Here is a 24,182-nt window from a genome sequence, read left to right as displayed (position 1 = left end):
AAGCCCGTTGGGATTTATTAAAGTTTTTATTGTTTTAATCCATTTACCAATTGTAACATTGTATTTGTAACAGAAAGTAACATAACGTTTGATGAATAATAACGTTTTAGTGACCCTTCCACTAGTCAGTGCACATCTGCCAGAGACTCCATCCATAGGCTATGACTCACCATTTTAAAGAATTTTAAAGAAAACTACATTGTAAAATAGAAAAGAAAATTCCTGACAGATTTTGAAACTGATGAGACACTACCGGTCAGACTAGCAGTAGGGTGGGCTATTTTTTCAATGAGAACATTCATTGTAAAAACCCATCTAATCTTCCCTCTCTCTCCCTATCTCTCTCACTCTCTTTCTCTCCAGGGAGAGAATCTTGCACCAGAGATGAGTTCTTGCATGTGGCACAAAAGCCCAGACTGTTTACGGGTTAATCCTCAACAGGTTCTGTCCATTTCTGACATGACTAGGAGCTTAACTGTTATTGGCAATGCCCAAATAATTCTCCCGCCACCTCCCAAATGGCACCCTATTCCCTAGTGCGCTATTTTTGGCGAGGACCATAGGGCTCTGGGCAAATGTAGTGCACTATGCAGGGGAAAGGATTCTATTTGTGATGGAGCCTTCATCTGTAGATGTGGGGGAAGGAAGCAGCAAGACAACTGCATAGCGTGCAGAGGCTTGATCTGAAGTATGACTAAATGAATAGTCGAGACTGATAAGGACTTGGCAGAGGCTAGAGGGGTTCATTTATGCAGAGAGAGAAGCACATAGGCTAGTAGAGGTTAATGAATGTCATCACACCAGAGATGGATTTTAGGAATTATCAATCATCATGCATGCCCATTGCCCACATCATGTTCCCCAAGCGTTGCCAATTAGAGCCTTAATTAATGGCATGCAGTAGGGCCTAATCACTGCATAGGCCACAGTCAATCAGAAAAGGCCTGTCACAGATCAAGCTCGTCCTAATTGCGGTGGGAGAGAAGCGGGGGTTCTCAGAAGTGTTCATAGGGTGGGGAGTTGTGACTTGCCCCAGGCAAAACTCTGGACCTTTGGCTCCAAATCCGATTCCGCTTTAGGCTAATATTCAGTTTTACAGTCTTGTATGCAATATTTCTGCTTGTAGAGTATTGACACAACACTGTCTGTATCCCAGTAAGCATCACATTACTTTAGGCTCGTTCTTGTCTTTGCATACAGTATATAGGCTATCCTCCCCTTTCAGGGACAGCGTTTGATAAAAGAGAGAAAGAGAGGTCGATAAATGGAAGAGAAAGAGGCTGATACAATTAATTCACCAGAGAATCAATGAGAGGACAAACGCGCAACCCTCATCCACACCTTTGTTTGTTTGTCCTTTCTCAGCCTTCTCTTCTTACCATCCATCCCTCCATCCCTCCCTTCCCTCCTACTGACCAGCTGCCTTTCTCTCTCTCTCCCTTTCTCCTCCACCTCCCTCCCTCCATCACACATCCCCTGCTCTCTTTCTTTCTCCTCCATCCCCTCCCCTCCACCCAATCCCACATTCCCCGCTCGGTCCCCCAGGTAAACCCTAGACGTCCTGGGCACACCCCAGCTAGGCAAGGCCCAGGATCGGTTTACGGCCTAGCTGAAAAGGCCCTTTTAAAACAGCAAGTACATTGCTCTCCAGAGAGCTAAACCATGGGGGGTGAGGGGGAGGGTCAGGTCAAATCTTAAGTACCTGACAATCCACCTCTTCACCTCCAACCCTCCACCTGAACGCACGCACGCGCATACACACTCACTATCTTATCCGTCGCAGGATCCTCCAACGTTATGTGTGTATGTAGGTGTGTGTATCACATTACATTAAGGTAAGACCACATACCTGAACAGGTGACCTGTATGACTGGATACCTGAACAGGTGACAATGTATGACTGGGTACCTGAACAGGTGACCTATATTACTGGATACCTGAACAGGTAACCTATATTAGTGGGTACCTGAACAGGTGACCTATATGACTGGGTACCTGAACAGGTGACCTATATGACTGGATACCTGAACAGGTGACCTATATTACTGGATACCTGAACAGGTAACCTATATTAGTGGGTACCTGAACAGGTGACCTATATGACTGGATACCTGAACAGGTGACCTATATTACTGGATACCTGAACAGGTGACCTATATGACTGGATACCTGAACAGGTGACCTATATGACTGGGTACCTGAACAGGTGACCTATATGACTGGGTACCTGAACAGGTGACCTATATTACTGGATACCTGAACAGGTAACCTATATGACTGGATACCTGAACAGGTGACCTATATGACTGGATACCTGAACAGGTGACCTATATTACTGGGTACCTGAACAGGTGACCTATATGACTGGATATTTGAACAGGTGACCTATATGACTGGGTACCTGAACAGGTAACCTATATGACTGGATACCTGAACAGGTGACCTATATGACTGGATACCTGAACAGGTGACCTATATGACTGGGTACCTGAACAGGTAACCTATATGACTGGGTACCTAAACAGGTGACCTATATGACTGGATACCTGAACAGGTGACCTATATGACTGGGTACCTGAACAGGTGACCTATATGACTGGATACCTGAACAGGTGACCTATATTACTGGGTACCTGAACAGGTGACCTATATTACTGGGTACCTGAACAGGTAACCTATATGACTGGATACCTGAACAGGTGACCTATATTACTGGGTACCTGAACAGGTGACCTATATGACTGGATACCTGAACAGGTGACCTATATTACTGAATACCTGAACAGGTGACCTATATTACTGGGTACCTGAACAGGTAACCTATATGACTGGGTACCTGAACAGGTGACCTATATGACTGGATACCTGAACAGGGGACCTATATGACTGGATACCTGAACAGGTGACCTATATGACTGGATACCTGAACAGGTGACCTATATGACTGGGTACCTGAACAGGTGACCTATATGACTGGATACCTAAACAGGTGACCTATATGACTGGATACCTGAACAGGTGACCTATATGACTGGGTACCTGAACAGGTGACCTATATGACTGGATACCTGAACAGGTGACCTATATGACTGGATACCTGAACAGGTGACCTATATGACTGGGTACCTGAACAGGTGACCTATATGACTGGGTACCTGAACAGGTGACCTATATGACTGGATACCTGAACAGGTGACCTATATTACTGGATACCTGAACAGGTGACCTACCTGACAGGTCGCTCCTACCAGGTGGCATGGCGAGAATCTGTCTCCGCACCACGTGCTCTCACCCCTGGTGTCCCCCAGGGCTCTGTTCTAGGCCCTCTCCTATTCTCACTATACACCAAGTCACTTGGCTCGGTCATATCCTCACATGGTCTCTCCTATCATTGCTACGCAGACGACACACAATTCATCTTCTCCTTTCCCCTTTCTGATAACCAGGTGGCGAATCGCATCTCTGCATGTCTGGCAGACATATCAGTGTGGATGACGGCTCACCACCTCAAGCTGAACCTCGGCAAGACGGAGCTGCTCCTCCTCCCGGGGAAGGACTGCCCGTTCCATGATCTCACCATCACGGTTGACAACTCCCTTGTGTCCTCCTCCCAGAGTGCTAAGAACCTTGGCGTGACCCTGGACAACACCCTGTCGTTCTCCACTAACATCAAGGCGGTGACCCGATCCTGTAGGTTCATGCTCTACAACATTCGCAGAGTACGACCCTGCCTCACACAGGAAGCGGCGCAGGTCCTAGTCCAGGCACTTGTCATCTCCCATCTGGATTACTGCAACTCGCTGTTGGCTGGGCTCCCTGCCTGTGCCATTAAACCCCTACAACTCATCCAAAACGCCGCAGCCCGTCTGGTGTTCAACCTTCCCAAGTTCTCTCACGTCACCCCGCTCCTCCGCTCTCTCCACTGGCTTCCAGTTGAAGCTCGCATCCGCTACAAGTCCATGGTGCTTGCCTACGGAGCTGTGAGGGGAACGGCACCTCCGAACCTTCAGGCTCTGATCAGGCCCTACACCCAAACAAGGGCACTGCGTTCATCCACCTCTGGCCTGCTCGCCTCCCTACCTCTGAGGAAGCACAGTTCCCGCTCAGCCCAGTCAAAACTGTTCGCTGCTCTGGCACCCCAATGGTGGAACAAGCTCCCTCACGACGCCAGGACAGCGGAGTCAATCACCACCTTCCGGAGACACCTGAAACCCCACCTCTTTAAGGAATACCTGGGATAGGATAAAGTAATCCTTCTAACCCCCCCCCCCCAAAAAATAAAAGATTTAGATGCACTATTGTAAAGTGGTTGTTCCACTGGATATCTTAAGGTGAATGCACCAATTTGTAAGTCGCTCTGGATAAGAGCGTCTGCTAAATGACTTAAATGTAAATGTAAATGTAAATATTACTGGGTACCTGAACAGGTGACCTGTATGACTGGATACCTGAACAGGTGACCTGTATTACTGGATACCTGAACAGGTGACCTATATTACTGGATACCTGAACAGGTAACCTATATGACTGGGTACCTAAACAGGTGACCTATATGACTGGGTACCTGAACAGGTGACCTATATGACTGGGCACCTGAACAGGTGACCTATATGACTGGATACCTGAACAGGTGACCTATATTACTGAATACCTGAACAGGTGACCTATATTACTGGGTACCTGAACAGGTAACCTATATGACTGGGTACCTGAACAGGTGACCTATATGACTGGATACCTGAACAGGTAACCTATATGACTGGATACCTGAACAGGTGACCTATATTACTGAATACCTGAACAGGTGACCTATATTACTGGGTACCTGAACAGGTGACCTATATTACTGGGTACCTGAACAGGTGACCTATATTACTGGGTACCTGAACAGGTGACCTATATTACTGGGTACCTGAACAGGTGACCTATATTACTGGGTATCTGAACAGGTGACCTATATGACTGGGTACCTGAACAGGTGACCTATATGACTGGGTACCTGAACAGGTGACCTATATGACTGGGTACCTGAACAGGTGACCTATATTACTGGGTACCTGAACAGGTGACCTATATGACTGGGTACCTGAACAGGTGACCTATATTACTGGATACCTGAACAGGTGACCTATATTACTGGGTACCTGAACAGGTGACCTATATGACTGGGTACCTGAACAGGTGACCTATATTACTGGGTACCTGAACAGGTGACCTATATTACTGGGTACCTGAACAGGTGACCTATATTACTGGGTATCTGAACAGGTGACCTATATGACTGGGTACCTGAACAGGTGACCTATATTACTGGGTACCTGAACAGGTGACCTATATGACTGGATACCTGAACAGGTGACCTATATTACTGGATACCTGAACAGGTGACCTATATTACTGGGTACCTGAACAGGTGACCTATATTACTGGGTACCTGAACAGGTGACCTATATGACTGGGTACCTGAAAAGGTGACCTATATTACTGGGTACTTGAACAGGTGACCTATATGACTGGGTACCTGAACAGTTGACCTATATTACTGGGTACCTGAACAGTTGACCTATATGACTGGGTACCTGAACAGTTGACCTATATTACTGGGTACCTGAACAGTTGACCTATATGACTGGGTACCTGAAAAGGTGACCTATATTACTGGGTACCTGAACAGGTGACCTATATTACTGGGTTAGACTCCAGTGGATTTTCAGTTCAAAGTAGCTGCTCCTTGACAGCTGGGGTAAAATAGGTTCACATTATTCTAGACACTGGAGCATTCAGATGATTAAGTACAGGAGTTCACCCACGGTCAGACTGCAAATCAATTAGATGTTTTTCATCCTCTTCACTGCTACCCGTCATATATCATCATTAAGAACATCAAGGGATTGTCTATGGACATGTGATCTAGCCAGTAACACACACGCACGCACGCACGCACACACACACACACACACACACAGTAATAAGTCTCTTCTCTTACAGTAATCTGAATCGACAGCACTTGGTTCACGTGAATTTAATTCAAGTTAAATTGCCTAATGGTAATTGACTCGTTCATTTGTACTTTGGTGTCTTTCCGAGATCTTACAGAAGATGGCAGTATAGTACAATAATTTAGAAAAAGAGAGTCAGCTCGAAAGAGAAAGTGTGTGCATCTGTGTGTGCATGCGTGTTTGAGAGAGCAAGATAGAGAGAGAGAGAGAGAGAGAGAGAGAGAGAGAGAGAGAGAGAGAGAGAGAGAGAGAGAGAGAAAATGCTATGCGAGCCACTCTCTGGAGCCAAGATACACTTAGGCTCAATACAGTCATTAATTCTACTGCATACAAGACACATGTTTATCTAGTGTGAGCATGTCTGTTTCTAAACCAATCAAATCGACTGATCCTGCTGGTTGACAGCCTATCCCCTGGGGTGTCTTTGACACGTCCACTTGATGACATGGTTCTTAGATCAATAACATGCCAACCACCAATCAACCCTCTGGTTAGAAAAACACTCCACAGTGACTAAAACCACATGAATGGATGGATCTACAATCATCCCTTCATCCTTCATCCTTCCATCCCTCCATTCCTGATGAGAAGTGAATTGAAAGAGGAGAGATGTGGAATGACTTGAATAATTTATAGTGCTTGGCCAACTCTGTTCGAGGTTTAGAATTCCCATGTCCACTGGAAGTTCAAAAGGTCATAGCCACAACGACATAATACATGTAGTCTATTGCTCAACCAGCAACAGCTACAAAATGACTAGCCTTTTTGGGCAAACAGATTGCTATTTCTTTTTTCATTCAACCCCCTTACATAAAAGGGCAGACCAGACAATTTAAAAAGTGTTTTACAAAAGAGATATGATCAGTGAATGTATTAACTTTGTAAACAAACTCCATATGAATAAAAGTGAGGCCAATACCGTAGAGTTACAACAGGACACTGCAACTGTACAAAGGTTAACTGTAACGGGCGTCATATAGAGGAGGCCAAGGCACAGCGTGTTGAGTGCTCATCGTTATATTTTAATGAAAACCAACACTAGACAAAGTAAACAAAATGACAGCCAACAGTTCCGTCAGGTTTACAAACTAAACAGAAAGCAACTACCCACAAAAACAAAGGGAAAAACAGGCTGCCTAAGTATGGCTTCCAATCAGAGACAACGATAGACAGCTGCCTCTGATTGGAAACCATACCCGGCCTAAACATAGAAAAACAAAACATAGAATGCCCACCCTCCTATCACACCCTGACCTAACTAAACAGAGAAAACACAGCTCTCCTAGGTCAGAGCGTGACATTGACTGAAGAAGCCTACTCTCATTAACCCGTAAACTAAAAATCGACACGGTTTATGTAACTTCACTTATAAAATCCACTCATTCTTAGAAAACGTCCTCGGTCACTTTCCCTCACTCTCCTTTTCCTATTGACCACAATTGGTTTCAGGTGTTTTGCCCTTATTTACCGTTTTCTGTTACCGTTTTTTTTTTTTAATGGCTCAACAAGAGTATAAGCTTCTCGGTGAGCAGTTGTTTACGTATGAAGGCCAGGTGTTTCCTGTGGCTGACGCAGGAATTAATCACGGAATATATCGACAGCTTGGAACACTTTGAGATCAAGGACAGTGATGTTTCCTTGTCACTTTCCCCAAATCAGGTGAGTAAATGATTGAAAGGTATTACTTTCACACTGACAGTAGCTACAGAGGTATAGTAAACATGACTGGTGCTTGAACATCTATTACAAATTGAGTAGGTTGTAATTAAAGCATGAATAAGCCAACGTTCGCAGTAAACACATTAACAGCTGACTTTCAGCATTCTTATAGGGAAGATGTATGTCACTTACAGAAATGATGATTGGCTGAAAGAAATTGACAATAAGAAGATTGTGGGAGCTGTTCAGATTGACTTCAGTGTTGCTTTTGACATTATCAAACATAGTCGGCTGCTGACAAACGTGTGTTATGGCTTTACGTCCTCTGCTTTATAGTGGTTCGAGGGTTACCTGTCTAACAGAACACAGAGGGTGTTCTGCCTCTCCAACATGATCCAGGTAGAGTCGGGCATTCCCCACAAGACATGCCACCAGGGGTCTCTTCACAGTCTCCAAGTCCAGAACAGACTCTGGGAAAGGCACAATACTACATCGAGCCATGAATACATGAACTACACCTTATGGAACAACTTGGACTGTGAAGAGACACACACACAGGCACACACACACGCATACGCACACACGCATACGCACACACAAGCTAACACGCACTCTACAGACAAGTACATTGTGATGTTGATATATTGTTGTATTATAAATGTTGCAGTGTAGATATGTAGTGGTAGAGTAGTGGTGTAATAATGTGTTTGTTGTATTATGTTTTTGTTTTTTTAAATGTATTGTGATGTAAATGTATTCATCTTGTTTGGACCCCAGGAAGAACCCATCAGCTACTGCCAAGACAGCAGCTAATGAGGATCCATAATACATACAACAACAATAAATTATAATAATATAACTATTTGTGGTAGGCTATTTCATCTCAAGCATATTGGTTAAAGTTTGCCTTGCTTTGACAACAAACTGTACCAAATTGACATTTACAGTATACTCTCTCTCTCTCTCTCTCTCTCTTCTCTTTCTCCCTCTCCTTCTTGCTCTCTTCTCTTTCTCCCTATCTCCTCTATCTCAATCTCTCGTTCTTGCTCTCTCTCCCTCTCGTTCTTGCTCTCTCGTTCTTGCTCTCTCGTTCTTGCTCTCTCTCTCTCTCTCTCTCGTTCTCGTTCTCTGCTCTCTCTCTCTCTCTCTCGTTCTCGCTCTCTCCTCTCTCTCAATCTCTCGTTCTCGCTCTCTGCTCTCTCTCAATCTCTCCTTCTCGCTCTCTCCTCTCTCTCAATCTCTCCTTCTCGCTCTCTCCTCTCTCTCAATCTCTCCTTCTCGCTCTCTCCTCTCTCTCAATCTCTCCTTCTCGCTCTCTGCTCTCTCTCAATCTCTCCTTCTCGCTCTCTGCTCTCTCTCAATCTCTCCTTCTCGCTCTCTCCTCTCTCTCAATCTCTCCTTCTCGCTCTCTCCTCTCTCTCAATCTCTCCTTCTCGCTCTCTCCTCTCTCTCATCTCTCCTTCTCGCTCTCTCCTCTCTCTCAACCTCTCCTTCTCGCTCTCTCCTCTCTCTCAATCTCTCCTTCTCGCTCTCTCCTCTCTCTCAATCTCTCCTTCTCGCTCTCTGCTCTCTCTCAATCTCTCCTTCTCGCTCTCTGCTCTCTCTCAATCTCTCCTTCTCGCTCTCTCCTCTCTCTAAATCTCTCTCTCTCGCTCTCTCCTCTCTCTCAATCTCTCCTTCTCGCTCTCTCCTCTCTCTCAATCTCTCCTTCTCGCTCTCTCCTCTCTCTCAATCTCTCCTTCTCGCTCTCTCCTCTCTCTCAATCTCTCCTTCTCGCTCTCTCCTCTCTCTCAATCTCTCCTTCTCGCTCTCTCCTCTCTTCTCACATCTCTCCTTCTCGCTCTCTCCTCTCTCTCAATCTCTCCTTCTCGCTCTCTCCTCTCTCTCCCAATCTCTCCTTCTCGCTCTCTCTCAATTTCTCCTTCTCGCTCTCTCCTCTCTCTCAATCTCTCCTTCTCGCTCTCTCCTCTCTCTCAATCTCTCCTTCTCGCTCTCTCCTCTCTCTCAATCTCCTCCTCTCGCTCTCTGCTCTCTCTCAATCTCTCCTTCTCGCTCTCTGCTCTCTCTCAATCTCTCCTTCTCGCTCTCTCCTCTCTCTCAATCTCTCCTTCTCGCTCTCTCCTCTCTCTCAATCTCTCCTTCTCACTCTCTCCTCTCTCTCAATCTCTCCTTCTCGCTCTCTCCTCTCTCTCAATCTCTCCTTCTCGCTCTCTCCTCTCTCTCAATCTCTCCTTCTCGCTCTCTCCTCTTTCTCAATCTCTCCTTCTCGCTCTCTCCTCTCTCTCAATCTCTCCTTCTCGCTGTCTCTCAATCTCTCCTCGCTCTCTGCTCTCTCTCAATCTCTCCTTCTCGCTCTCTCCTCTCTCTCAATCTCTCTTTCTCGCTCTCTCCTCTCTCTCAATCTCTCCTTCTCGCTCTCTCCTCTTTCTCAATCTCTCCTTCTCGCTCTCTCCTCTCTCTCAATCTCTCCTTCTCGCTGTCTCTCAATCTCTCCTCGCTCTCTGCTCTCTCTCAATCTCTCCTTCTCGCTCTCTCCTCTCTCTCAATCTCTCCTTCTCGCTCTCTCCTCTCTCTCAATATCTTCTTCTCGCTCTCTCCTCTCTCTCAATCTCTCCTTCTCGCTCTCTCTCAATCTCTCCTTCTCGCTCTCTTCTCTCTCAATCTCTCCTTCTCGCTCTCTCCTCTCTCTCAATCTCTCCTTCTCGCTCTCTCCTCTCTCTCAATCTCTCCTTCTCGCTCTCTGCTCTCTCTCAATCTCTCCTTCTCGCTCTCTGCTCTCTCTCAATCTCTCCTTCTCGCTCTCTCCTCTCTCTCAATCTCTCCTTCTCGCTCTCTCCTCTCTCTCAATCTCTCCTTCTCGCTCTCTCCTCTCTCTCAATCTCTCCTTCTCGCTCTCTCCTCTCTCTCAATCTCTCCTTCTCGCTCTCTCCTCTCTCTAAATCTCTCCTTCTCGCTCTCTCTCAATTTCTCCTTCTCGCTCTCTCCTCTCTCTCAATCTCTCCTTCTCGCTCTCTCCTCTCTCTCAATCTCTCCTTCTCGCTCTCTGCTCTCTCTCAATCTCTCCTTCTCGCTCTCTGCTCTCTCTCAATCTCTCCTTCTCGCTCTCTCCTCTCTCTCAATCTCTCCTCCTCGCTCTCTCCTCTCTCTCAATCTCTCCTTCTCGCTCTCTCCTCTCTCTCAATCTCTCCTTCTCGCTCTCTCCTCTCTCTCAATCTCTCCTTCTCGCTCTCTCCTCTCTCTCAATCTCTCCTTCTCGCTCTCTCCTCTCTCTCAATCTCTCCTTCTCGCTCTCTCTCAATCTCTCCTTCTCGCTCTCTGCTCTCTCTCAATCTCTCCTTCTCGCTCTCTCCTCTCTCTCAATCTCTCCTTCTCGCTCTCTCCTCTCTCTCAATCTCTCCTTCTCGCTCTCTCCTCTCTCCTCAATCTCTCCTTCTCGCTCTCTCCTCTCTCTCAATCTCTCCTTCTCGCTCTCTCCTCTCTCTCAATCTCTCCTTCTCGCTCTCTCCTCTCTCTCAATCTCTCCTTCTCGCTCTCTCTCAATCTCTCCTTCTCGCTCTCTCCTCTCTCTCAATCTCTCCTTCTCGCTCTCTCCTCTCTCTCAATCTCTCCTCTCTCTCAATCTCTCCTTCTCGCTCTCTGCTCTCTCTCAATCTCTCCTTCTCGCTCTCTGCTCTCTCTCAATCTCTCCTTCTCGCTCTCTCCTCTCTCTCAATCTCTCCTTCTCGCTCTCTCCTCTCTCTCAATCTCTCCTTCTCGCTCTCTCCTCTCTCTCAATCTCTCCTTCTCGCTCTCTCCTCTCTCTCAATCTCTCCTTCTCGCTCTCTCCTCTCTCTCAATCTCTCCTTCTCGCTCTCTCTCAATTTCTCCTTCTCGCTCTCTCCTCTCTCTCAATCTCTCCTTCTCGCTCTCTCCTCTCTCTCAATCTCTCCTTCTCGCTCTCTCCTCTCTCTCAATCTCTCCTTCTCGCTCTCTGCTCTCTCTCAATCTCTCCTTCTCGCTCTCTCCTCTCTCTCAATCTCTCCTTCTCGCTCTCTCCTCTCTCTCAATCTCTCCTTCTCGCTCTCTCCTCTCTCTCAATCTCTCCTTCTCGCTCTCTCCTCTCTCTCAATCTCTCCTTCTCGCTCTCTGCTCTCTCTCAATCTCTCCTTCTCGCTCTCTGCTCTCTCTCAATCTCTCCTTCTCGCTCTCTCCTCTCTCTCAATCTCTCCTTCTCGCTCTCTCCTCTCTCTCAATCTCTCCTTCTCGCTCTCTCCTCTCTCTCAATCTCTCCTCTCGCTCTCTCTCAATCTCTCCTTCTCGCTCTCTCCTCTCTCTCAATCTCTCCTTCTCGCTCTCTCCTCTCTCTCAATCTCTCCTTCTCGCTCTCCTCCTCTCTCTCAATCTCTCCTTCTCGCTCTCTCCTCTCTCTCAATCTCTCCTTCTCGCTCTCTCCTCTCTCTCAATCTCTCCTTCTCGCTCTCTCCTCTCTCTCAATCTCTCCTTCTCGTACTCTCCTCTCTCTCAATCTCTCCTCTCTCTCTCTCCTCTCTCTCAATCTCTCCTTCTCGTACTCTCCTCTCTCTCAATCTTTCCTCTCTCTCAATCTCTCCTTCTCGCTCTCTCCTCTCTCTCAATCTCTCCTTCTCGCTCTCTCCTCTCTCTCAATCTCTCCTTCTCGCTCTCTCCTCTCTCTCAATCTCTCCTTCTCGCTCTCTCCTCTCTCTCAATCTCTCCTTCTCGCTCTCTCCTCTCTCTCAATCTCTCCTTCTCGCTCTCTCCTCTCTCTCAATCTCTCCTTCTCGCTCTCTCTCTCTCTCCTTCTCGCTCTCTCCTCTCTCTCAATCTCTCCTTCTCGCTCTCTCCTCTCTCTCAATCTCTCCTTCTCGCTCTCTCCTCTCTCTCAATCTCTCCTTCTCGCTCTCTCCTCTCTCTCAATCTCTCCTTCTCGCTCTCTCTCTCTCATCTCTCCTTCTCGCTCTCTCCTCTCTCTCAATTCTCGCTCTCTCCTCTCTCTCAATCTCTCCTTCTCGCTCTCTCCTCTCTCTCAATCTCTAGTGAGTGGGGTTAGATGGTAGTGAGTGGGGTTAGATGGTAGTGAGTGGGGTTAGATGGTAGTGAGTGGGGTTAGATTGTAGTGAGTGGGGTTAGATAGTAGTGAGTGGGGTTAGATGGTAGTGAGTGGGGTTAGATGGTAGTGAGTGATGTTAGATGGTAGTGAGTGATGTTAGATGGTAGTGAGTGGGGTTAGATGGTAGTGAGTGGGGTTAGATGGTAGTGAGTGGGGTTAGATGGTAGTGAGTGGGGTTAGATGGTAGTGAGTGGGGATTAGATGGTAGTGAGTGGGGATTAGATGGTAGTGAGTGGGGATTAGATGGTAGTGAGTGGGGATTAGATGGTAGTGAGTGGGGTTAGATGGTAGTGAGTGGGGTTAGATGGTAGTGAGTGGGTTTAAATGGTAGTGAGGTGGGTTTAAATGGTAGTGAGGGGGGTTAGATGGTAGTGAGTGGGGTTAGATGGTAGTGAGTGGGGTTAGATGGTACTGAGTGGGGTTAGATGGTAGTGAGTGGTGTTAGATGGTAGTGAGTGGGGTTAGATGGTAGTGAGTGGGGTTAGATGGTAGTGAGTGGGGTTAGATGGTAGTGAGTGGGGTTAGATGGTAGTGAGTGGGGTTAGATGGTAGTGAGTTGGGTTAGATGGTAGTGAGTGATGTTAGATGGTAGTGAGTGGGGTTAGATGGTAGTGAGTGGGGTTAGATGGTAGTGAGTGGGGTTAGATGGTAGTGAGTGGGGATTAGATGGTAGTGAGTGGGGATTAGATGGTATTGAGTGGGGTTAGATGGTAGTGAGTGGGGTTAGATGGTAGTGAGTGGGTTTAAATGGTAGTGAGTGGGGTTAGATGGTAGTGAGTGGGGTTAGATGGTAGTGAGTGGGTTTAAATGGTAGTGAGGGGGGTTAGATGGTAGTGAGTGGGGTTAGATGGTAATGAGTGGGGTTAGATGGTAGTGAGTGGGTTTAAATGGTAGTGAGTGGGGTTAGATGGTAGTGAGTGGGGTTAGATGGTAGTGAGTGGGTTTAAATGGTAGTGAGGGGGGTTAGATGGTAGTGAGTGGGGTTAGATGGTATTGAGTGGGGTTAGATGGTAGTGAGTGGGGTTAGATGGTAGTGAGTGGGGTTAGATGGTAGTGAGTGGGGTTAGATGGTAGTGAGTGGGGTTAGATGGTAGTGAGTGGGTATTAAATGGTAGTGAGTGGGGATTAGATGGTAGTGAGTGGGGTTAGATGGTAGTGAGTGGGGTTAGATGGTAGTGAGTGGGTTTAAATGGTAGTGAGTGGGGTTAGATGGTAGTGAGTGGGGTTAGATGGTTGTGAGTGGGTTTAAATGGTAGTGAGGGGGGTTAGATGGTAGTGAGTGGGGTTAGATGGTAGTGAGTGGGGTTAGATGGTAGTGAGTGGGATTAGATGGTAGTGAGTGGGATAAGATGGTAGTGAGTGGGTTTAAATGGTAGTGAGTGGGGTTCGATGGTAGTGAGTGGGGTTAGATGGTAGTGAGTGGGGTTAGATGGTAGTGAGTGGGGTTAGATGGTAGTGAGTGGGGTTAGATGGTAGTGAGTGATGTTAGATGGTAGTGAGTGATGTTAGATGGTAGTGAGTGGGGTTAGATGGTAGTGAGTGGGGTTAGATGGTAGTGAGTGGGGTTAGATGGTAGTGAGTGGGGTTAGATGGTAGTGAGTGGGGTTAGATGGTAGTGAGTGGGTTTAAATGGTAGTGAGGGGGGTTAGATGGTAGTGAGTGGGGTTAGATGGTAGTGATTGGGGTTAGATGGTAGTGAGTGGGATTAGATGGTAGTGAGTGGGGTTAGATGGTAGTGAGTGGGGTTAGATGGTAGTGAGTGGGGTTAGATGGTAGTGAGTGGGGTTAGATGGTAGTGAGTGGGGTTAGATGGTAGTGAGTGGGGTTAGATGGTAGTGAGTGGGGTTAGATGGTAGTGAGTGGGGTTAGATGGTAGTGAGTGGGGTTAGATGGTAGTGAGTGGGGATTAGATGGTAGTGAGTGGGGATTAGATGGTAGTGAGTGGGGTTAGATGGTAGTGAGTGGGGTTAGATGGTAGTGAGTGGGGTTAGATGGTAGTGAGTGGGGTTAGATGGTAGTGAGTGGGTTTAAATGGTAGTGAGGGGGGTTAGATGGTAGTGAGTGGGGTTAGATGGTAGTGAGTGGGGTTAGATGGTAGTGAGTGGGATTAGATGGTAGTGAGTGGGGTTAGATGGTAGTGAGTGGGGTTAGATGGTAGTGAGTGGGGTTAGATGGTAGTGAGTGGGGTTAGATGGTAGTGAGTGGGGTTAGATGGTAGTGAGTGGGGTTAGATGGTAGTGAGCTAGAGAAATACACATACTTACAATGTACAAACACCTGCAGGGACGTACGCACACACTCTCTTAACACACTACACACTGTTAACCCTATATCACCCGTCTCCTCCGTACACACTGTTAACCCTATATCACCCTGTCTCCTCCTTACACACTGTGTGGTGGAATCATTGTAATCAAAAGCAGAGACTTTTAGATTTATTCAAAACAATCAAACTTTATTATTTAATTAGTACAGTAATGGAGCTGGTCAGTAATCAATCCTGGAGTGATCACTGAGAACTCAACCAGCTGGTTTGAGCCACAGCATTTCATAGCAAAGTCCATCCTCCTTCAGTCTACATGACAAACAAAATATGTATGGAATGGGTCACAAGGTTAAGATTTGCATGAAAGACACTTAGAATTCACAGCAGATAGTATCTGCTGTAAAAACTGTACTCACTGTGTAGAGACCAGGGTCTGGCCCCCCAACTCCATACTGGAGCCATCTCCCCTGGTACCCCAGTACAGAAACATTAACTCATGCTCTGGAATGCGGTATCACCCAAAGACATTGTAAATCTCCTGTCAGTGTTAAATCTCCCAGAGGCCTACTTTCAGTTCACACAGACACAATAGAGTTACAAGAACCCTCTATTCTGTTTCATAAAACAACCATTTGATGCAATTACAGCATTATAACATAATCTTGCAATTTTGCTCTCACAACTGTTAATCCTATATCACCCTGTTTCTCCATACACACTGTTAAGTCTATATCACCCGTCTCCTTCATACACACTGTTAACCCTATGTCACCCTGTCTCTCCATACACACTGTTAACACTATATCACCCGTCTCCTCCATGCACACTGTTAACACTATATCACCCGTCTCCTCCATACACACTGTTAACACTATATCACCCGTCTCCTCCATACACACTGTTAACACTATATCACCCGTCTCCTCCATACACACTGTTAACACTATATCACCCGTCTCTTCCATACACACTGTTAACACTATATCACCCGTCTCCTCCATGCACACTGTTAACACTATATCACCCGTCTCCTCCATACACACTGTTAACACTATATCACCCGTCTCCTCCATACACACTGTTAACCCTATATCACCCTGTCTCCTCCATACACACTGTTAACACTACATCACCCGTCTCCTCCATACACACTGTTAACACTATATCACCCGTCTCCTCCATACACACTGTTAACCCTATATCACCCTGTCTCCTCCATACACACTGTTAACACTATATCACCCGTCTCCTCCATACACACTGTTAACACTATATCACCCGTCTCCTCCATGCACACTGTTAACACTATATCACCCGTCTCCTCCATACACACTGTTAACACTATATCACCCGTCTCCTCCATACACACTGTTAACCCTATATCACCCTGTCTCCTCCATACACACTGTTAACACTATATCACCCGTCTCCTCCATACACACTGTTAACACTATATCACCCGTCTCCTCCATACACACTGTTAACCCTATATCACCCTGTCTCCTCCATACACACTGTTAACACTATATCACCCGTCTCCTCCATACACACTGTTAACACTATATCACCCGTCTCCTCCATACACACTGTTAACCCTATATCACCCTGTCTCCTCCATACACACTGTTAACACTATATCACCCGTCTCCTCCATACACACTGTTAACACTATATCACCCTGTCTCCTCCATACACACTGTTAACACTATATCACCCGTCTCCTCCATACACACTGTTAACCCTATATCACCCGTCTCCTCCATACACACTGTTAACACTATATCACCCGTCTCCTCCATACACACTGTTAACCCTATATCACCCTGTCTCCTCCATACACACTGTTAACACTATATCACCCGTCTCCTCCATACACACTGTTAACACTATATCACCCGTCTCCTCCATACACACTGTTAACCCTATATCACCCTGTCTCCTCCATACACACTGTTAACACTATATCACCCGTCTCCTCCATACACACTGTTAACACTATATCACCCGTCTCCTCCATGCACACTGTTAACACTATATCACCCGTCTCCTCCATACACACTGTTAACACTATATCACCCGTCTCCTCCATACACACTGTTAACCCTATATCACCCTGTCTCCTCCATACACACTGTTAACACTATATCACCCGTCTCCTCCATACACACTGTTAACACTATATCACCCGTCTCCTCCATACACACTGTTAACCCTATACCAACCTTGTCTCCTCCATACACACTTTTAAAACCCTATATCACCCCTTTCTCCTCCATACACACTACACATTGTTAACCATATATCACCCCCGTCTCTCCATACACAATACACACTGTTAACCTTATATCACCCCTGTCAACTCTATATCACCCCTTTCTCCTCCATACACACTTTTAACCCTATTTCACCCTGTCTCTCCATACACACTGTTAACCATTTACTGCAGTGGGCTAAATCAGGGTCACACAGAGTGGTTCTTGGTAGTCAAACAAATCTACTTTGAAAGAAAAGTATACAGCTCACACACATGGTTATGGGCTTAAAGAAGACACCTGTACCATGTCAGATATAGGGATGAAATGTATTACATTTTGAGTTTGCATCCCAATATTACACTTTATATACATCACAGAAGACTGAAATATAACAAAATTATTTGACGTAAAAACACCGGATTTTCTGTGTTATTTAATTATTTTTTAATGTTTTTTTAATTATAAAATTCTGAAAAATATGAATAACATTCCACCCATGAGGCCACTAGAGGGCGCTTTTGGTCATTCGACTGCAGGAAAGAGCTACTATATCTCCCCTATCTTCTCCATAGGTCATCTATGTGACCAGGAACCCTAAGGACATCATGGTCCTACTTTCACTTCTCTAAGTTCATAAAGCATCTGGACAGTCCAGAACACTATGACGAGATCCTGCACAAGTTCTTCTGTGGATGGAGTGAGTGCCACTAATCACCCTCCCTCCATCACATGGCACTTCTTTGGCTTCATCAGTGTAACACAGTATCATACAAAACCGGAAGCTAATTAACTACTAACACACACTGACTAACACTTACTGTCTGCTGTCCTATGTGAACCCATCTCTTCAGTGCTTGGTGGCTGCTGGTTCGACCATGTCAGAGGATGGCACAACAACCAGGACAAATAGAACATCATGTTCCTCAGCTATGAAGAGATGATCAAGGTAACATGACATTTACACTGATTAAAGCTATATGTACCACATGAATATCTACACCACTGCACTGACCTGTTATAAGATACAGTAGCCTACATCAATGATGCATCTGTTACTACTGCAACAAGTCGTGCAACAGATGTAGTTTTCTGAGCTTTCAGGTGATTTTAAATAAACTTGAAACATCCAACTGAAATAAACTTGAAACTTGACTGGTATAACATCTACAGCGTTTATGGGAAAGGGGGATACCTAATTTGTCACGTTCGTCGTAAGGATGGGACCAAAACGCAGCGGGAATGTGAATACACATCTTCTTTATTACGAAGAAAACCAAAACAAACACTTAACCAAAAACAACGATGAAAAAAACAGTCCTGTGAGGCACACAGCTACACATGGAACAACTACCCACAAAAACCAATGAAAAAACACCCCTATTAAATAGGACCTTCAATTAGAGGCAACGAGGAACAGCTGCCTCCAATTGAAGGTCAACCCAATAAACTAAAACATAGAAATAGAAAAACAAGAACAAGAACGAACATAGAAATATACAAACATAGAACATTACCCAAACAAACCCGAAAGACATTAAACAAACACCCCCTGCCACGTCCTGACCAAACTACAATAATAAACAACCCCTTTACTGGTCAGGACATGACAGTACCCCCCGCCCCCAAAGGTGCAGACCCCGGATGCACCTCAAACAAAAAAACATAAAAATAAACCCCAAAACAAAAATAATCCCAAACTAAAGGGAGGGAAGGGAGGGTGGCCACCGTCACCGACGGTTCTTGTGCTACACCCCCCCCCCCTCCCCAATCTTCCACTATGGAGGTGGCTCAGGCTTCGGCCTTAGTCCCAACCTAACCTGTCCACCCCCGCTGAAGGCTCAGGGCTAAGGCGCATCGCTGGAGACCTCGGGCTGAGGCGCGACTCTGGGAGCTCCGGGCTGGAGGGCGACTCTGGGAGCTCCGGGCTGGAGGGCGACTCTGGGAGCTCCGGGCTGGAGGGCGACTCTGGGAGCTCCGGGCTGGAGAGCGACTCTGGCTGCGCCGGTTCCGGACTGTAGGGTGATTCTGGCTGCGCCGGTCCCGGACTGTAGGGCGACTCTGGCTGCGCCGGTTCCGGACTGTAGGGCGACTCTGGCTGCGCCGGTACCGGACTGTGGGCCGTCTCTGTCGGTTCCGGACTGTGGGCCGTCTCTGTCGGTTCCGGACTGTGGGCCGTCTTTGCAGGCTCTGGACTGTAGGACGTCGCCGGAAGCACTGGACAGGGAACTGTCGCCGGAAGCTCTGGACGGGGAACTGTCGCCGGAAGCTCTGGACAGGGAACTGTCGCCGGAAGCTCTGGACGGGGAACTGTCGCCGGAAGCTCTGGACGGGGAACTGTCGCCGGAAGCTCTGGACGGGGAACTGTCTCCGGAAGCTCTGGACGGGGAACTGTCTCCGGAAGCTCTGGACTGGACAGGCGCACTACAGGCCTGGTGCGTGGGGCTGGCTTTGGAGGCACCAGACTGGTAACACACACCTCAAGGCCAGTGCGAGGAGCAGGAGCAGGACAAACTGGACTGGGCTGACGCACTGGAGGCCTAGTGCGTGGGACTGGTACTGGAGGTACCAGACTGGAGACACGCACCTCAAGGCTAGTGCGAGGAGCAGGAACAGGACGTACTGGACTGGGCTGACGCACTGGAGGCCTGGTGCGTGGTGCTAGCTTTGGAGGTGCCAGACTAGAGTCACGCACCTCAGGGCTAGTGCGAGGAGCAGGAACTGGATACACCAAGCCATGAACAAGCACTGGAGGTCTGGAGCGCACAGCCTGCACTACCCGTCCTGGCTGGTTAGTCACAGTAGCCCTGCACGGGCGGAGTGCTGGCACAGGGCAAACTGGGCTGTGCATAGGCCTGATGGCTGCCGTGCGTAGAGCAGGCGCAGGGTAGCCTGGGCCTAGGAGACGTACTGGTGGCCAGATGTACTGCGCAAGCATACTCCTACCTGCCTGGATGCCCACTCTAGCACGGCACTTGCGAGGGGCTGGAATCGCTCACACCGGACTGTGCGTGCGCATGGGCGAGATCGTGCGCACTTCCGCATAGACCGGCGCTCTCATGATCCGCTGCTCCCCATAATAAGCACGGGGAGTTGGCTTAGGTCTATTACCTGACCTAGCCACTCTTCCCGTGTGCCCCCCCAAAAAACTTTCTTGGGGCTGCCTCTCACACTTGCCAATCTGCGCGTCTAATGCCTCGTAATGACGCCGCTCTGCCTTGGCTGCCTCCAGCTACTCCTTAGGTTGCCGGTACTCCCCAGCCTGGTGCCAAGGTCCTGCCCCGTCCAAAATTTCCTCCCATGTCCATAAATCCAAAGAGCTCCTCTGCTGCCCCTTCCTCCGCTGCTTGGTCCGTTGGTGGTGGGTAGTTCTGTCACGTTCGTCGTAAGGATGGGACCAAGGCGCAGCGGGAATGTGAATACTCATCTTCTTTATTACGAAGAAAACCAAAAGAAACACTTAATCAAAAACAACGACGAAAAAACAGTCCTGTGAGGCACACAGCTACACATGGAACTACCCACAAAAACCCATGAAAAAATACCACTACTAAATAGGACCTTCAATTAGAGGCAATGAGGAACAGCTGCCTCCAATTGAAGGTCAACCCAATAAACTAAACATAGAAAAGAAAAACTAGAACGAACATAGAAATATACAAACATAGAACATTACCCAAACAACCCCGAAACACATTAAACAAACACCCCCTGCCATGCCCTGACCAAACTACAATAACAAACAACCCCTTTACTGGTCAGGACGTGACATAATTAGTGTAACAATAATGCTAGTACGAGCTCGAACCCAGGTGCAGAGAAACACAGCAAGCAGAGGTAAGATAACTTTTACTTAGAGTCTTAACAGAAACAAGGCAACCGCACAAGAGCACACTAATAACACATGAGACCTAAGCAAAGATACAGGCCAACTGAGGAACCTAAATAACAAGGCAACCAGGTGAACAGAGAAGGTAATTTAACACAGGTGAACCCAATAAGTAATAATCAGGGTAACCTGGAAACTAGAAAACAGGGTAAGGGTGCCCTCCAGCGGTAACCTAAGGAAACAACAATCAAATAACACAGAAACTGTGACAATTAGTTGTACAATATAATGCATGTAGCTCTCTTCACGACAACAGACACAGGTTGGTTCCTTGAAACGGGCGTTTATTGCATTGCACGTCTTTTTTCTCCGATGCATCCACGTCACGCCGTGAGAACTATATGTTTGAATGAACACAGTAACGTTGATAAATTATACAGTACTGAAACAAAGAAATACAAATGGCGCTCGGCGCAACAATACAAATGGCTCTTGGCGCGACAATACAAATGGAACTTGGCGCGACTATAAACAAAGTTCTATAGGTTGAACAAAATACCTCATTGGCTGCTTGTCCTGAAAAGAGGTTCTTGAATCCTTAAAGTCCCTTGAAAGTCCCTTTACTGTCTTTCTTAGCCTCTGCCATCAACAATTATGATTCAGACTAAGATCTGCTTAAATTAGATTGCACACCGTCAATGAACAAATTCCGTAGCAGTAACACAACAGAGAACGTTAGTTCCGGGATGGAACATAAAAACAAAAACAATGGCCTAACGTTAATTTACCTGTTACATCAGATTTAAATTCTTATCTATACATCAATAAATCATTTATTTATTTATTACATCAAATAAACCTTGAATTATGTATTAATCATGCATAGTGAACACAGCATCTATGTAACAACACTTACAATGCATTCAACTGAAATGTGTCTTCCACATTTAACCCAACTCCTCTGAATCAGAGAGGTACAGGGGGCTGCCTTAATCGACATCCACGGCACCTGGGGAGCAATTGTTGTTGGGGTTAACTGCCTTGCCCAGGGCCGGAACAATAATCATATTTTCGTTTTTTTTTTCACATCACAAATATACTGAACAAAAATATAAATATATTTTGAGTTACAGGAAATCAGTCAATTATAAAGAAATCAGTCAATTTAAATAAATTCATTAGGCCCTAATCTATGGATTTCACATGACTGGGCAGGGGTGCAGCCTTGGAGGGCATAGGCCCACCCACTTGGCAGCAAGGCCCACCCACTGGGGCACCCATCAGAATGAGTTTTTCCCTACAAAAGGGGTTTATTACAAACAGAAATACTTTAGTACCCCCCCCCCCCCCCAAACGATCCCAGATGTAGAGATCCTGGGCTGACGTGGTTTGCAGTTGTGAGGCCGGTTGGAAGTACTGCCAAATTCTCAAAATGGCGTTGGAGGCAGCTTATTGTAGAGGAATGAACATTCAATTCTCTGGAAACAGCTCTGGTGAACATTCCTGCAGTCACCATGCCAATTGCAGGCTCCCTCAACGCTTGAGACATCTATGGCACTGCGCTGTGTGACAAAACTGCACATTTTAAAGTGGCCTTTTATTGTCCCCAGCACAAGGTGAACCTGTGTAATGATCATGCTGTTTAATTAACTTCTTAAAATGCCACACCTGTCAGGTGGATGGATTATCTTGGCAAAAGATAAATGCTCACTAACAGGGATGTAAACAAATGTATGCACAAAATTTTAGAGAAATAAGTTTTTTGTGCGAATGGAAGATTTCAGGGATTTTTTTATTTCAGCTCATGAAACATGGGACCATCACTACAAATGGTGGGTTTATATTTTTGTTCATTTACATGACATATTGGTTTTATTCCATGTGTCCTGCTACAACAGGACCTGAGATCGGTGGTAGTGCGTCTGGCTGAGTTTGTCGGGAAGAGCCTGTCTGATGCAGATATAGACAGCATAGTGGAGAAAGTCACCTACAGTAACATGAAGAAAGATGACAAGGCCAACTATGAGTTATTGCCTGACAACGTCAAAGACAAGAACAAGGGGAAGTTCCTACGCAAAGGTGAGGAAAATAAGAAATGTTTAGAGGATTTATTGTTGAAATTGATACATGAAAAACATGAGTATAGGTTTTTACGGGTATTGTGGGGGGTGGGGGCAGAAAAGAGAGGGGGTGTATTTAAGGAGGTTTATAGAACTTCCAGTCAGAAAGTGAGCCCCCTAGACCCCCTTCCAGTGTCAATGTATCTGAAATACATCAAGCACAGCTTTATCTATAGCATAGCTTTATCTATAGCATAGCTTTATCTATAGCATAGCTTTATCTATAGCATAGCTTTATCTACAGCACAGCTTTATCGGCAGGTAGCCTAGAGGTTAGCACGTTGGGCCAGTAACTGAAAGGTTGCTTGATTGAATCCCAGAGCTGACAAGGTAAAAATCTGTTGTTCTGCCCCTGAACAAGGCAGTTAACCCACCGTTCCTAGGCCGTGATTGTAAATAACAATTTGTTCTTAACTGACTTGCCTAGTTAAATAAAGATAAAATAAAATATACATTAAAAAAATTCTCTCTCTCAGGTACCGTAGGAGACTGGAAGAACTCGTTGACGGTGGCCCAGAGTGAACGCTTTGACCAGATCTATCAGGAGAGGATGAAGGACCTATCTCTCAACTTCGTCTGGGACATCACAGAGCTTCAAGGCTGATACAGACACATATGCAAGCATCCGCACACACACAGTGGTGGTTGTAGCTTGTATGGGTCCCTGGGCGAACCGTCCATTCAGCCTGCCTAGCTCACAAACTAGAATCAGGGCCCCCACTCCGACAAGGTTAATTGACCCACAGTCCCTCACGGTGACATGATATTATTGACATGACGTGCAAATGAGTGATAGAAAACCGATCGCGCAAATGTCACCATTTGGAATATTGTTATTATTTTATTATTTCTTTATTTTGTGTGGGCACCCCATGCCGCCCCCGGCAAGATACCGCCCTGGGCAGCTGCCCATGTCACCTATGCCTAAATCCACCACTGCATACACACAT

The 24,182-nt window shown here is 46.5% G+C and overlaps 1 pseudogene; it reads left to right on the top strand.

Annotated features, from left to right (window-relative positions):
- The first annotated feature begins 7,541 nt into the window (after positions 1–7,541).
- On the top strand, positions 7,542–23,836 carry LOC115191202 (amine sulfotransferase-like; annotated as a pseudogene).
- Positions 23,837–24,182: the final 346 nt, after the last annotated feature.

Source organism: Salmo trutta, unplaced genomic scaffold, assembly GCF_901001165.1.
Source record: "Salmo trutta unplaced genomic scaffold, fSalTru1.1, whole genome shotgun sequence".
Classification (NCBI taxonomy): domain Eukaryota; kingdom Metazoa; phylum Chordata; class Actinopteri; order Salmoniformes; family Salmonidae; genus Salmo; species Salmo trutta.
This window is presented reverse-complemented; position numbering and strand designations above follow the sequence as displayed.